Source organism: Camponotus floridanus, unplaced genomic scaffold (genome assembly GCF_003227725.1).
Source record: "Camponotus floridanus strain SB8 unplaced genomic scaffold, Cflo_v7.5 scaffold8, whole genome shotgun sequence".
In the NCBI taxonomy this organism is placed as follows: Eukaryota; Metazoa; Arthropoda; class Insecta; order Hymenoptera; family Formicidae; genus Camponotus; species Camponotus floridanus.
Window position 1 is genome coordinate 3,193,282 of NW_020229849.1, and position 12,024 is coordinate 3,205,305.

At 23.7% G+C, this 12,024-nt stretch overlaps 1 long non-coding RNA gene across 1 annotated transcript; it reads right to left on the bottom strand.

The window, feature by feature from the left end:
* Positions 1-3,472: 3,472 nt before the first annotated feature.
* Positions 3,473-3,974, bottom strand: LOC112639645. Its single transcript, XR_003123603.1, has 3 exons — positions 3,893-3,974; positions 3,603-3,735; positions 3,473-3,522 (listed from the first exon to the last, which is right to left on the bottom strand). It is a non-coding gene; the product is annotated as an uncharacterized LOC112639645 (long non-coding RNA).
* Between the last annotated feature and the right edge of the window lie 8,050 nt (positions 3,975-12,024).

Sequence of the window (12,024 nt, forward strand, 5' to 3'; positions counted from 1 at the left end):
GTTGGTTCCATATTTTCTCATAATAATAATTTCATTGTCATCTTTTAGTTCATTACAAATATTTTGTAGTTGCTCCAATAAATTTTTCACCTAATGCGTTAATAATACTTTATTTATAAACATTTCGTCTTAAAATTTAAGAAAGTTGTATAAAAAAAATTAATTTAATTCTAAATAAACTTATAATTATGGTAACTTACAGATTGAGAGTTAATCCAAAATGAATTATATTTAATTATAAATATCGTAGAGAATAATGTGATAGATAAAATTTTTATAATATAATCAAATGTACATTTTGAAGTGAGAAATATTGTCAACTGCAATCAATAAATTCGAAATTGTATTAACGAATTATTTCTTTAATGATTACAGCATTCCGTTATTTTCCGATTTATGATAGCAAATAAAATGAAATAATTCTAATCATATTAAATAACAGCATTTATATAATATTTTTTATTGCTAATAATTAAACGTATTATTATGATATTTAATTACATATTATAAATAATTAAATTTAAATATATAAAAACCTATCAGACACATAATACATAACTGAAAATATTAGCATACCTGAAATACAATAAAACTTCCCAAAATACTAAGAAACAAGAATTGCTGAAACCGAACGAGTAATGACTGTTGATAAGGCCATAAACCAATAGCAAGTAGAAGAAAACGATTGAGTTTAAAATGCTGGCTCACGATGCATATCATTTTTCGACGAAAATCAAGAGACGACTGACTATGAAAAATTAGCAAGGTTTCCACTATCCCCGTATTTTCAAGTTTTTTCTTGAATATTTCATAATTTGTTTCTCTTTTATTATAGATTATAACGAAACTTTAATATAAGTTCACGATAATATATAGTACAAAATACTATGTGAGATTACAAACGGTAATATACGATACGTAAAATTGGGGTAGATACTCGCAATTTTGTATTATTGCTCCGGAATAGATAGGTAATTATTTAATTATCGATTCGACGGTGAAGAAATATTTGACGGATATTTCTCGCAATAGTATTCGAAATATGAATGGTTGGTTCGCGCAAGCGCAATTGTCTCTGTCTGCGCATCGAATTTTTACGTGCCTCATTCTAGTTCCTGCACTCGTCAGATACGGTTCTTCTTTGAAGACAGTGTTGATTGATCGACTTTATGCGGTAGTATACCAGCCATGCAAATATTGTTTGTTAAGTACATATTGTAAATTACTAGATATTTTTTGTAATTTCACGCTAATTTTTGGCACATAATAATGAAATTTATAGTTGATATTAAAAATGTGTTTGTCATATTATATTTTGTTATGTTAAATGTATTACATTTACCTGTTGTGTCCTCTGTAGTATTTGTGGAGCAACGCGCTGTATGCTTATTATTAATATTCCTTGTCCAATAATATATTTTCGCTGTTGTCCGTGGATTTATATATTTTTGAAATCATACTATATCATTAATTGTCGACATTTCGCTACATCTGTTTCTCATATATACTATATCTAAAACAATATCAAATTAGCTCGAAATTAGATTGATTTATGATAATTTATAAGAAACAAATTGATTTATATTGATTGATATATATACAAATTGATTTATAATAATTTATAAGAGACAAAAATATGTATCTGTATGGATAAATTGTATATATATGTATTAAATGTATGTAATTTATAATAATGATTCTTATAAGATTTAATTCGAAATGTATCTTTTTAATTTATAATTAGATTCGCAATTCTTTTGATTTTATTATGTATATCTTTTTATTTTCGCACACGCAGATATATATATATATATATATATATATATATATATATATATATATATACAGAATTCAAAATATTACATTATATATATTTCAATATCATATTATTATTTTATTTATCTATAGATGTAAGAGGTACACTTAAAAAAGATTTTTATGTGTATTCAAGTCTATTCAGATTCTGATAACACACTGAGCCACTATTAAAGCCACTAATAAAGCAAAAAGATTTTCTTAAAATTGGATGATAAATACTCGGCAAACCTTGAAGAATATAAAATATCGTTATTATCCGCAACAGTCTCAAAATCTTTTTCACATATTGTATAATTTCTCAATTATAATTATTTTTAATTAAAAATGTCATTAAGCACACATGTGTTCAAGCGAAATTAATTTTAATCTCTACTCTGACTATTTTCAATTAAAGATTGGCAACTAATGTTATATTTTCAATTAGATTACTAATGTTTGGAAAAGAATTTCATTAATAATATCTCACTTTTATAACTTTTCGAAGCTTATCTAGAATATAAATTATTTTCTTATAATTTTTTTTTCCTGGCTATTTTGAAAAACATTGATCGCTGAATAAGATAGCTATTTAAATAATACATTTTCTACTATAATTGCTTATATTTTTTATTTTTTTCAAAACGACAAATGATTTCTTGTTTACCAAATATATATTTGGCTTTCATTATTTTTATTTTTACATTTTCTTATCTGGCGATTTTAAATATTTTGCAAGCGTGTGTGAGATATGCAGTGAGCATCGTTCGTGTTATTACCAATATAGTTCTTCCTATATATATATGGTTACATTCATATGATTATGCAAAATGATTGTGTAAAAATATTTTACTATATTGCAGTTCCTTCTATAAAAATGATTTCATTTATGTGTAGCATGATTATATAAAAATATTTTCTTTTATTGACATAATATTCAATAACGATTTTTATTGTGAGACATGATTGGGAATCATGAGCAGAATAATATCAAGACAATGTTAAATTGAAAAATTGGAAAAAAATAAAAGCACTATATATTATAATTACTGTGCATGTTCAAACAAAGCAGTCACATCCTTATAATACAAAAATATTGCATGAACATTTTTAATTCGACATCTTGGCAATATATTAAATGTGTGTTAGATCTATTCTTTTTATTATTTATTTTATTATTTAACTTCTTTTTCCTTTCTGCTTCATATCAGATGGGATGTACAAATACATGTTTATTACACTTTAAATACTAGAAATTTATTCTTTTGAGAAGAGTAAAAAATCGATTCATCAAATACGTTGGATATATCTATCTAGTCATGAAAATATCAATAAAATATGCTTAATGTTTTAAACTTTTACTTAATATTAACGTATACAATAAGCATCTCAAAGATTTCGACTTGCATTAAAACATACATGTCGTTTATAAGTATCAACTAATCTTTTTTTTATTACTCATATTAAGTAGATAACATTTTAATTAAAGAAAAATGCAAAAAAATATGTATGTGTTGTCAACAATTTTATTTAGTTAATTAGTTAACATAACTTAATATTACTTAATACAATTTAATTTTGATAATTAAAGAGGGAAAACATTTGTATTTGATATTTGACACATACTTACCTATTTTTACTATTTTATACTATTAAATGTATACCTCTTTATATTTATTAATACGTAGAATATATAAAAGTGAAATAAGATATCGATGCACTTGCTAACTGTAATAAAATACATCTTCTTTTTAATTTGTTTATAATATTATATTATACTATCACATATTTTTATAAATAATTTTTACGGAAGCAAAGCAGCTTAAAGATGCTGCGAACAGTCCCCCTACATTCAAACTGACAATTTTGTTGCTTCTTTGTAATAGAAATAATATCAGCTTCTGTGTGTGTAACGGTGCTACATACCAGCGAGCGTTATATCTACGAACAAATTGCTATAGCTAAATCGATAATTTAAGTAGTATTTCAGTAATTCCTTAGATGTATAAGTTTCTTGAATTTTGTAAATTTATATTTTTTATTTTATATGACAGATGTTTGCAGAAAATTTTAAATACTATATAAAATTATGTCTTACGCGGTATAATATATATGATTATTGTGATCTATAATTTCTTGTCCGGCGTAATTAGCTAAGAACATATATAAAAGAATTACGATTGCCATTACAAAGTGTAATAAAAATTCTTCTTTGTCACTTCCAAATAATAAAACTTGATACATCTATAACAATGATCATGATCAATGTTTTTCATATTAAAATTGTTCATTTCCTACAAGAATTAGATTGCAAGAAAATTAGAGATAAAAGATATGAAATATACATAAATGGAGAAATTTTTTATTTTCTTTTATTCACCTTTTTTCATATTATTTAAGATTATAAATTAGCAATTTATAATGTAGATTCTCAAATATTTTATATATTTTTAATAGTTTTATTATTTTAGTCATTAATAAATGTGTAATGTAATATATGTTATCACAAGATATGTTTAACAACTTACTTCAAAAAGGTTGAGACTCAAAGAAATCACCAAAAATCCAATTAAAATAAAGAATGAACCCTCAAAGCTAGATATTAAAGATTTAGAAAACCTTAAAGAATTAGAAAATATCGTTATATAAAGATTTAGAAAACCTGAAGAATAAGAAAATATCGTTATATGAACTATTGAAAATATTGTGTATTATCGGTAGATATACCAACTCTATAGCTTTGCAATGAACATCCACTGCACAAATTATTCTATTATAAATTACATTCTTATTCTTCAAATTACTATGGAAACTATTAATTGTCATTGCTTGTTCGATACGGTAGCTATAAATAATATTTATCCTATAATATTTATCCTATAATAATATTTATCCTATAATTTCTATAAGTGTACATTTTTTGTTCGTAGAATAATGAAACAAAATCTTAATTATATGAAAAACATTTGGTAGGACATTATTTTTTTACCTGGCGATTTTAAATATTCCGCAAGCATGTTTGTGGTACGCTATGAGCATTGTTCCCGTTCCTATAATTGTTGTTGCTCCTATACATAAAGCTGCATTTATATGCAAGATAGTTAAATAGAAATACTTTTCCTGATCGATAAAGTATTCAGTTAGTATCTGTATCTTAGAATGTCGAGATTCATTCATAGGTAAAACAATATCGAGAATATGGGACCACAGTGATATAAAAAAAACAGTTAATATACTGCACACTGAAATCACTATATATAAAAAGACAAATAAATCGCAACTCCAGGAATTTTTGGCTCGCAAATCATAATTGATTTTAAATATTGTCTCGAATATTTTTTTCCATATTTATAGTTTATTTATTTCTGTGATATATTTTATAAATATTGATTCGTTTTAAATACTTTTCTGAATATTTTTGTAGAAAATTGCACAAATATTTTACTATTTTATTAGATTTTAAGATTATTTCACAATTTAAAATATCCTTTACTACAGATATGTACATATCTAATAATTATTTAAATAAATCTCATTTCTAGAAAATAAATTATGAAATCTAAACAAAATTACTTGTTTTATGCTATTTGTACATATATTGATAAAACATCATAAGACAAAAAATAGTGAAATTTCTCTTTTTTTTTTAATCATTTGATTTTCTGTGACCATTAATTTTATTTTTGTCCCCATATCTCAATTGTCTTTTTACCTATCATTTTAATTGTATAATATTTTGCGTTGGTTCCATATTTTTTCATAATAATAATTTCATTTTCATCTCTTAGTTCATTACAAATATTTTGTAGTTGCTCCAATAAATTTTTCACCTAATGCGTTAATAATACTTTATTTATAAATATTTCGTCTTAAAATTTAAGAAAGTTGTATAAAAAAAAATTAATTTAATTCTAAATACACTTATATTTATGGTAACTTACAGATTGAGAGTTAATCCAAAATGAATTATATTTAATTATAAATATCGTAGAGAATAATGTGATAGATAAAATTTTTATAATATATTCAAATGTACATTCTGAAGTGAGAAATATTCTGAACTGCAATCAGTAAATTCGAAATTGTATTAATCAATTATTTCTTTAATGATTATAGCATTCCGTTATTTTCCGATTTATGATAGCAAACAAAATGATTCTAATCATATTAAATAACAGCATTTATATAACATTTTTTATTGCTAATAATTAAACATATTATTATGATATTTAATTACATATTATAAATAATTAAATTTAAATATATAACAACCTATTAGACACATAATGCATAACTGAAAATATTAGCATACCTGAAATACAATAAAACTTCCCAGAATACTAAGAAACAAAAATTGCTGAAACCGAACGAGTAATGACTGTTGATAAGGCCACAAACCAATAGCGAGTAGAAGAATACGATTGAGTTTAAAATGCTGGCTCACGATGCATATCATTTTTCGATGAAAATCAAGAGACGACTGACTATGAAAAATTGGCAAGGTTTCCACTATCGCCGTATTTTCAAGTTTTTTCTTGAATATTTCATAATTTGTTTCTCTTTTATTATAGATTATAACGAAACATTAATATAAGTTCACGATGATATAGTAGAAAATACTACGTGAGATTACAAACGGTAAGATACGATACGTAAAATTGGTGTAGATACTCGCAATTTTGTATTATTGCTCCGGAATAGATAGGCAATTATTTAATTATTGATTTGACGATGAAGAAATATTTTACGGATATTTCTCGCAATAGTATTCGAAATATGAATTGTTGGTTCGCGCAAGCGCAATTGTCTCTGTCTGCGCATCGAATTTTTACGTGCCTCATTCTAGTTCCTGCACTCGTCGGATACGGTTCTTCTTTGAAGACAGTGTTGATTGATCGACTTTATGCGATAGTATACCAGCCATGCAAATATTGCTTGTTAAGTATATATTGTAAATTACTAGATATTTCTTGTAATTTCACGCTAATTTTTGGCACATAATAATGATTTATAGTTGATATTAAAAATGTGTTTGTCATATTATATTTTGTTATGTTAAATGTATTACATTTACCTGTTGTGTCCTCTATAGTATTTGTGGAGCAACGTGCTATATACTTATTATTGACATTCTTAGTCCAATAATATATTTTCGCTGTTCTGTGTTGATTTATATATTTTTGAAATCATACTATATCATTAATTGTCGACATTTCGCTACATCTGTTTCTTATATATACTATATCTGAAACAATATCAAATTAGCTCGAAATTAGATTGATTTATATTAATATTTTATAAGAGACAAAAATATGTGTATCTGTATGGATAAATTGTATATATGTGTATTAAATGTATGTAATTTATAATAATGATTCTTATAAGATTTAATTTGAAATGTATTTTTTTAATTTATAATTATATTCGCAATTCTCATGATTTTATTATGTATATCTTTTTATTTTCGTACACACAGATATATATATATATATATATATATATATATATATATATATACAGAATTCAAAATATTACATTATTTATATTTCAATATCATATTATTATTTTATTTATCTATAGATGCATGTAAGAGGTACACTTAAAAAAGATTTTCATGTGTATTCAAGTCTATTCAGATTCTGATAATACACACAGCCACTATTAAAGCCATTATTAAAGCAAAAAAATTTCCTTCAAATTGGATGATAAATACTCGGCAAATCTTGAAGAATATAAAGTATCGTTATTATCCGCAACAGTCTCAAAATTTTTTTCACATATTGTATAATTTCTCAATTATAATTATTTCTAATTAAAAATGTCATTAAGCACACATGTGTTCAAGCGAAATTAATTTTAATCTCTACTCTGACTATTTTCAATTAAAGATTGGCAACTATTGTTATATTTTCAATTGATTACTAATTTTTGGAAAAGAATTTCAATAATAATATCAATTTTATAATTTTTCGAAGGTTATCTAGAATATAAATTATTTTCTTATAATTTTTTTTCCTGATTATTTTGAAAAACATTGATCGCTGAATAAGATAGCCATTTAAATAATACATTTTCTATAATTCTATAATTCATTTTCTATACTATAATTGCTAATATTTTTTATTTTTTTTGAAACGACAAATGAATTTTTGTTTGAATTTTACCAAATATACATTTGGTTTTCATTATTTATATTTTTATATTTTCTTATCTGGCGACTTTAAATATTTCGCTAGCGTGTGTGAGATATGCAGTGAGCATCGTTCGTGTTATTACAAATGCGGTTTCTCCTATATATATATGTTTACATTCATATGATTATGAAAAATGATTGTGTAAAAATATTTTACTATATTGCAGTTTCTTCTATAAAAATGATTTCATTTATGTGTAGCATGATTATATAAAAATATTCTTTTATTGACATAATATTCAATAACGATTTTTATTGTGAGACATGATTGGGAATCATGAGCAGAATAATATCAAGACAATGTTAAATTGAAAAATTGGAAAAAAATAAAAGCACTATATATTATAATTACTGTGCATGTTCAAACAAAGTCACATCTTTATAATACAAAAATATCGCATGAATATTTTTAATTCAACATTTCGACAATATATTATATGTATGTTAGATCTATTCTTTTTATTATTGATTTTATTATTCACCTTCTTTTTCCTTTCTGGTTCTTATCAGATGGAATGTACAAATACATGTTTATTACACTTTAAATACCAGAAATTTATTCTTTTGAGAAGAGTAAAAAATCGATTCATCAAATACGTTGGATATATCTATCTAGTCATGAAAATATCAATAAAATATACTTAATGTTTTAAATTTTTACTTAATATTAACGTATACATAGAGCACCTCAAAGATTTCGACTTGCATTACAACATACATGTCGTTTATAAGTATCATTTAATCTTTTTCTTATTACTCATATTAAGTAGATAACATTTTAATTAAAGAAAAATGCAAAAAAATATGTATATGTTGTCAACAATTTTATTTAGTTAATTAGTTAACATAACTTAATATTACTTAATACAATGTAATTTTGATAATTAAAGGGGGAAAACATTTGCATTTGATATTTGACACATACTTACCTACTTACCTATTTTAACTATTTTATACTATTAAATGTATACCTCTTTTTATTTATTAATACGTAGAATATATAAAAGTGAAGTAAGATATCGATGCACTTGCTAACTGTAATAAAATACATCTTCTTTTTAATTTGTTTATAATATTATATTATATTATTACATATTTTTATAAATAATTTTTACGGAAGCAAAGCAGCTTAAAGATGCTGCGAACAGTCCCCCTACATTCAAACTGACAATTTTGTTGCTTCTTTGTAATAGAAATAATATCAGCTTCTGTATGTGTAACGGTGCTACATACCAGCGAGCATTATATCTACGAACAAATTGCTATAGCTAACGTAAATCGATAATTTAAGTAGTATATCAGTAATTTCTTAGATGTATAAGTTTTTTGAATTTTGTAAATTTATATTTTTTATTTTATATGACAGATGTTTGCAAAAAATTTTAAATACTATATAAAATTATGTCTTACGCGGTATAATATATATGATTATTGTGATCTATAATTTCTTGTCCGGCGTAATTAGCTAGGAACATATATAAAAGAATTACGATTACCATTACAAAGTGTAATAAAAATTCTTCTTTGTCACTTCCAAATAATAAAACTTGATACATCTAAAACAATATGATCATGATCAATGTTTTTCATATTAAAATTGATTATTTCCTACAAGAATTAGATTGCAAGAAAATTAGAGATAAAAGATATGAAACATACATAAATGGAGAAATTTTTTATTTTCTTTTTAATTACCTTTTTTCATATAATTTAAGATTTTGAATTAGCAATTTAAAATGTAGATTCTCAAATATTTTATATATTTTTAATAGTTTTATTATTTTAGTCATTAATAAATGTGTAATGTAATATATGTTATCACAAGATATGTTTAACAACTTACTTCGAAAAGGTTGAGACTCAAAGATATCACAAAAAATCCAATTAAAATAAAGAATGAACCCTCAAAGCTAGATATTAAAGATTTAGAAAACCTTGAAGAATTAGAAAATATCGTTATATAAAGATTTAGAAAACCTGAAGAATAAGAAATTATCGTTATATAAATTATTGAAAATATTGTGTATTATCGGTAGATATACCAACTCTATAGCTTTGCAATGAACATCCACTGCACAAATTATTCTATTATAAATTACATTCTTATTCTTCAAATTACTATGGAAACTATTAATTGTCATTGCTTGTTCGATACGGTAGCTATAAATAATAATTATCCTTTATAAATATAATTTCTCTCATATAAGTGTGAATTTTTTATTCGTAGAATAATAAAATAGATCTTAATTACATGAAAAACATTTGAAAGGACATTATAAATTATTTTCTTTACCTGGCGATTTTAAATATTCCGCAAGCATGTTTGAGGTACGCTATGAGCATTGTTCCCGTTCCTATAATTGTTGTTGTTCCTATACAAAGAGTTGCATTCATATGCAGGAAAGTTAAATAGAAATACTTTTCTTGATCGATAAAGTATTCAGTCAGTTCCTGTACCGTAGAATGTGATCGAGATTCATTCATAGGTAAAACAATATCGAGAATATGGGACCACATTGACACAAAAGAAACAGTAAATATACTGCACATTGAAATCACTAAATATATGTAAAAAGACAAATAAGTCGCTACTTTAGAAATTTTCTGCTCGCAATTTATAATTGATTCGAAATTTTGTCTTGAATATTTTTTTTTCTTATTTATAATTCTGTGATATATATTATATTTATTGATTCATTTTGAACTTTTTTGAATGTTTTTATAGAATTGTACAAATCTTTCATTCTATTCTATCCATTCTATTCATTTCTATTTTATCAGACTTTAGATTATTTCACAATTTAAAATATCCTTTAAGAATATAGATATATGTACTTTTCTAATAATTATTTATATAAATCTCACTTTTACAAAATAAATTATACAATCTAAACAAATTTTATTACTTGTTTTATGCTATTTGTATTTTGATAAAATATAACAAGAATATATTCGCGTAAAAATAGTGAAATTTTTCTTTCTTTTTTTTTAAATCATTTGATTCTCTGTGACCATTAATTTTATTTTTTTTATGTAAATTGTTTTTTTACCTATCATTTTAATTGTATAATATTTTGCGTTGGCTCCATATTTTCTCATAATAATAATTTCATTCTCATCTTTTAGTTCATTACAAATATTTTGTAGTTGCTCCAATAAATTTTTTACCTATCGTATTAATAATACTTTATTTACAAATATTTTGTTTTAAAATTTGAGAAAGTTATATATAAAAGAGATTAATTTAATTTAATTTCTATATACATATGCATATAATTATAGTAACTTACAGTTTGAGAATTAATCCAAAATGAATTGTATTTAATTATAAATATTGTAGAGAATAATACGGTAGATAAAATTTTTATAACATAATTAAATGTACAATTTGAAGTGAGAAATATTGTCAACTGCAATTAGTAAATTGATTAAAAATGGTATTAATCAATTATTTTTTTATTGATTACAGCATTCAGTTATTTGTCGATTTATGGTAACATAACAAAATGATTCTAATCATATTAAATTACAGCATTTATATAACATTTTGTGTTGCTAATAATTAAACGTATTATTATTATAATATTTAATTGTATATTATAAATAATTAATTTTAATATATAACAACCTATTAGACACATAATATATAACTGAAAATATTAACATACCTGAAATATAATAAAACTTCCCAGAATACTAAGAAACAAAAATTGCTGAAACCGAACAAGTAATGACTGTTGATAAGGCCATAAACCTATAGCGAGTAGAAGAATACGATTGAGTCTAAAATGCTGGCTCACGATGCATATCATTTTTCGATGAAAATCGAGAGACGACTGAAAAGTTGACAACATTTCCACTATTCCCGTATTTTCAAGTTTTTTCTTGAATATTTCATAATTTGTTTCTCTTTTATTATAGATTATAATGAAACTTTAATATAAGTTCATGATAATATATAGTACAAAATACTACGTGAGATTACAAACGGTAAGATACGGTACGTAAAATTGGGGTAGATACTCGCACTTTTGTAT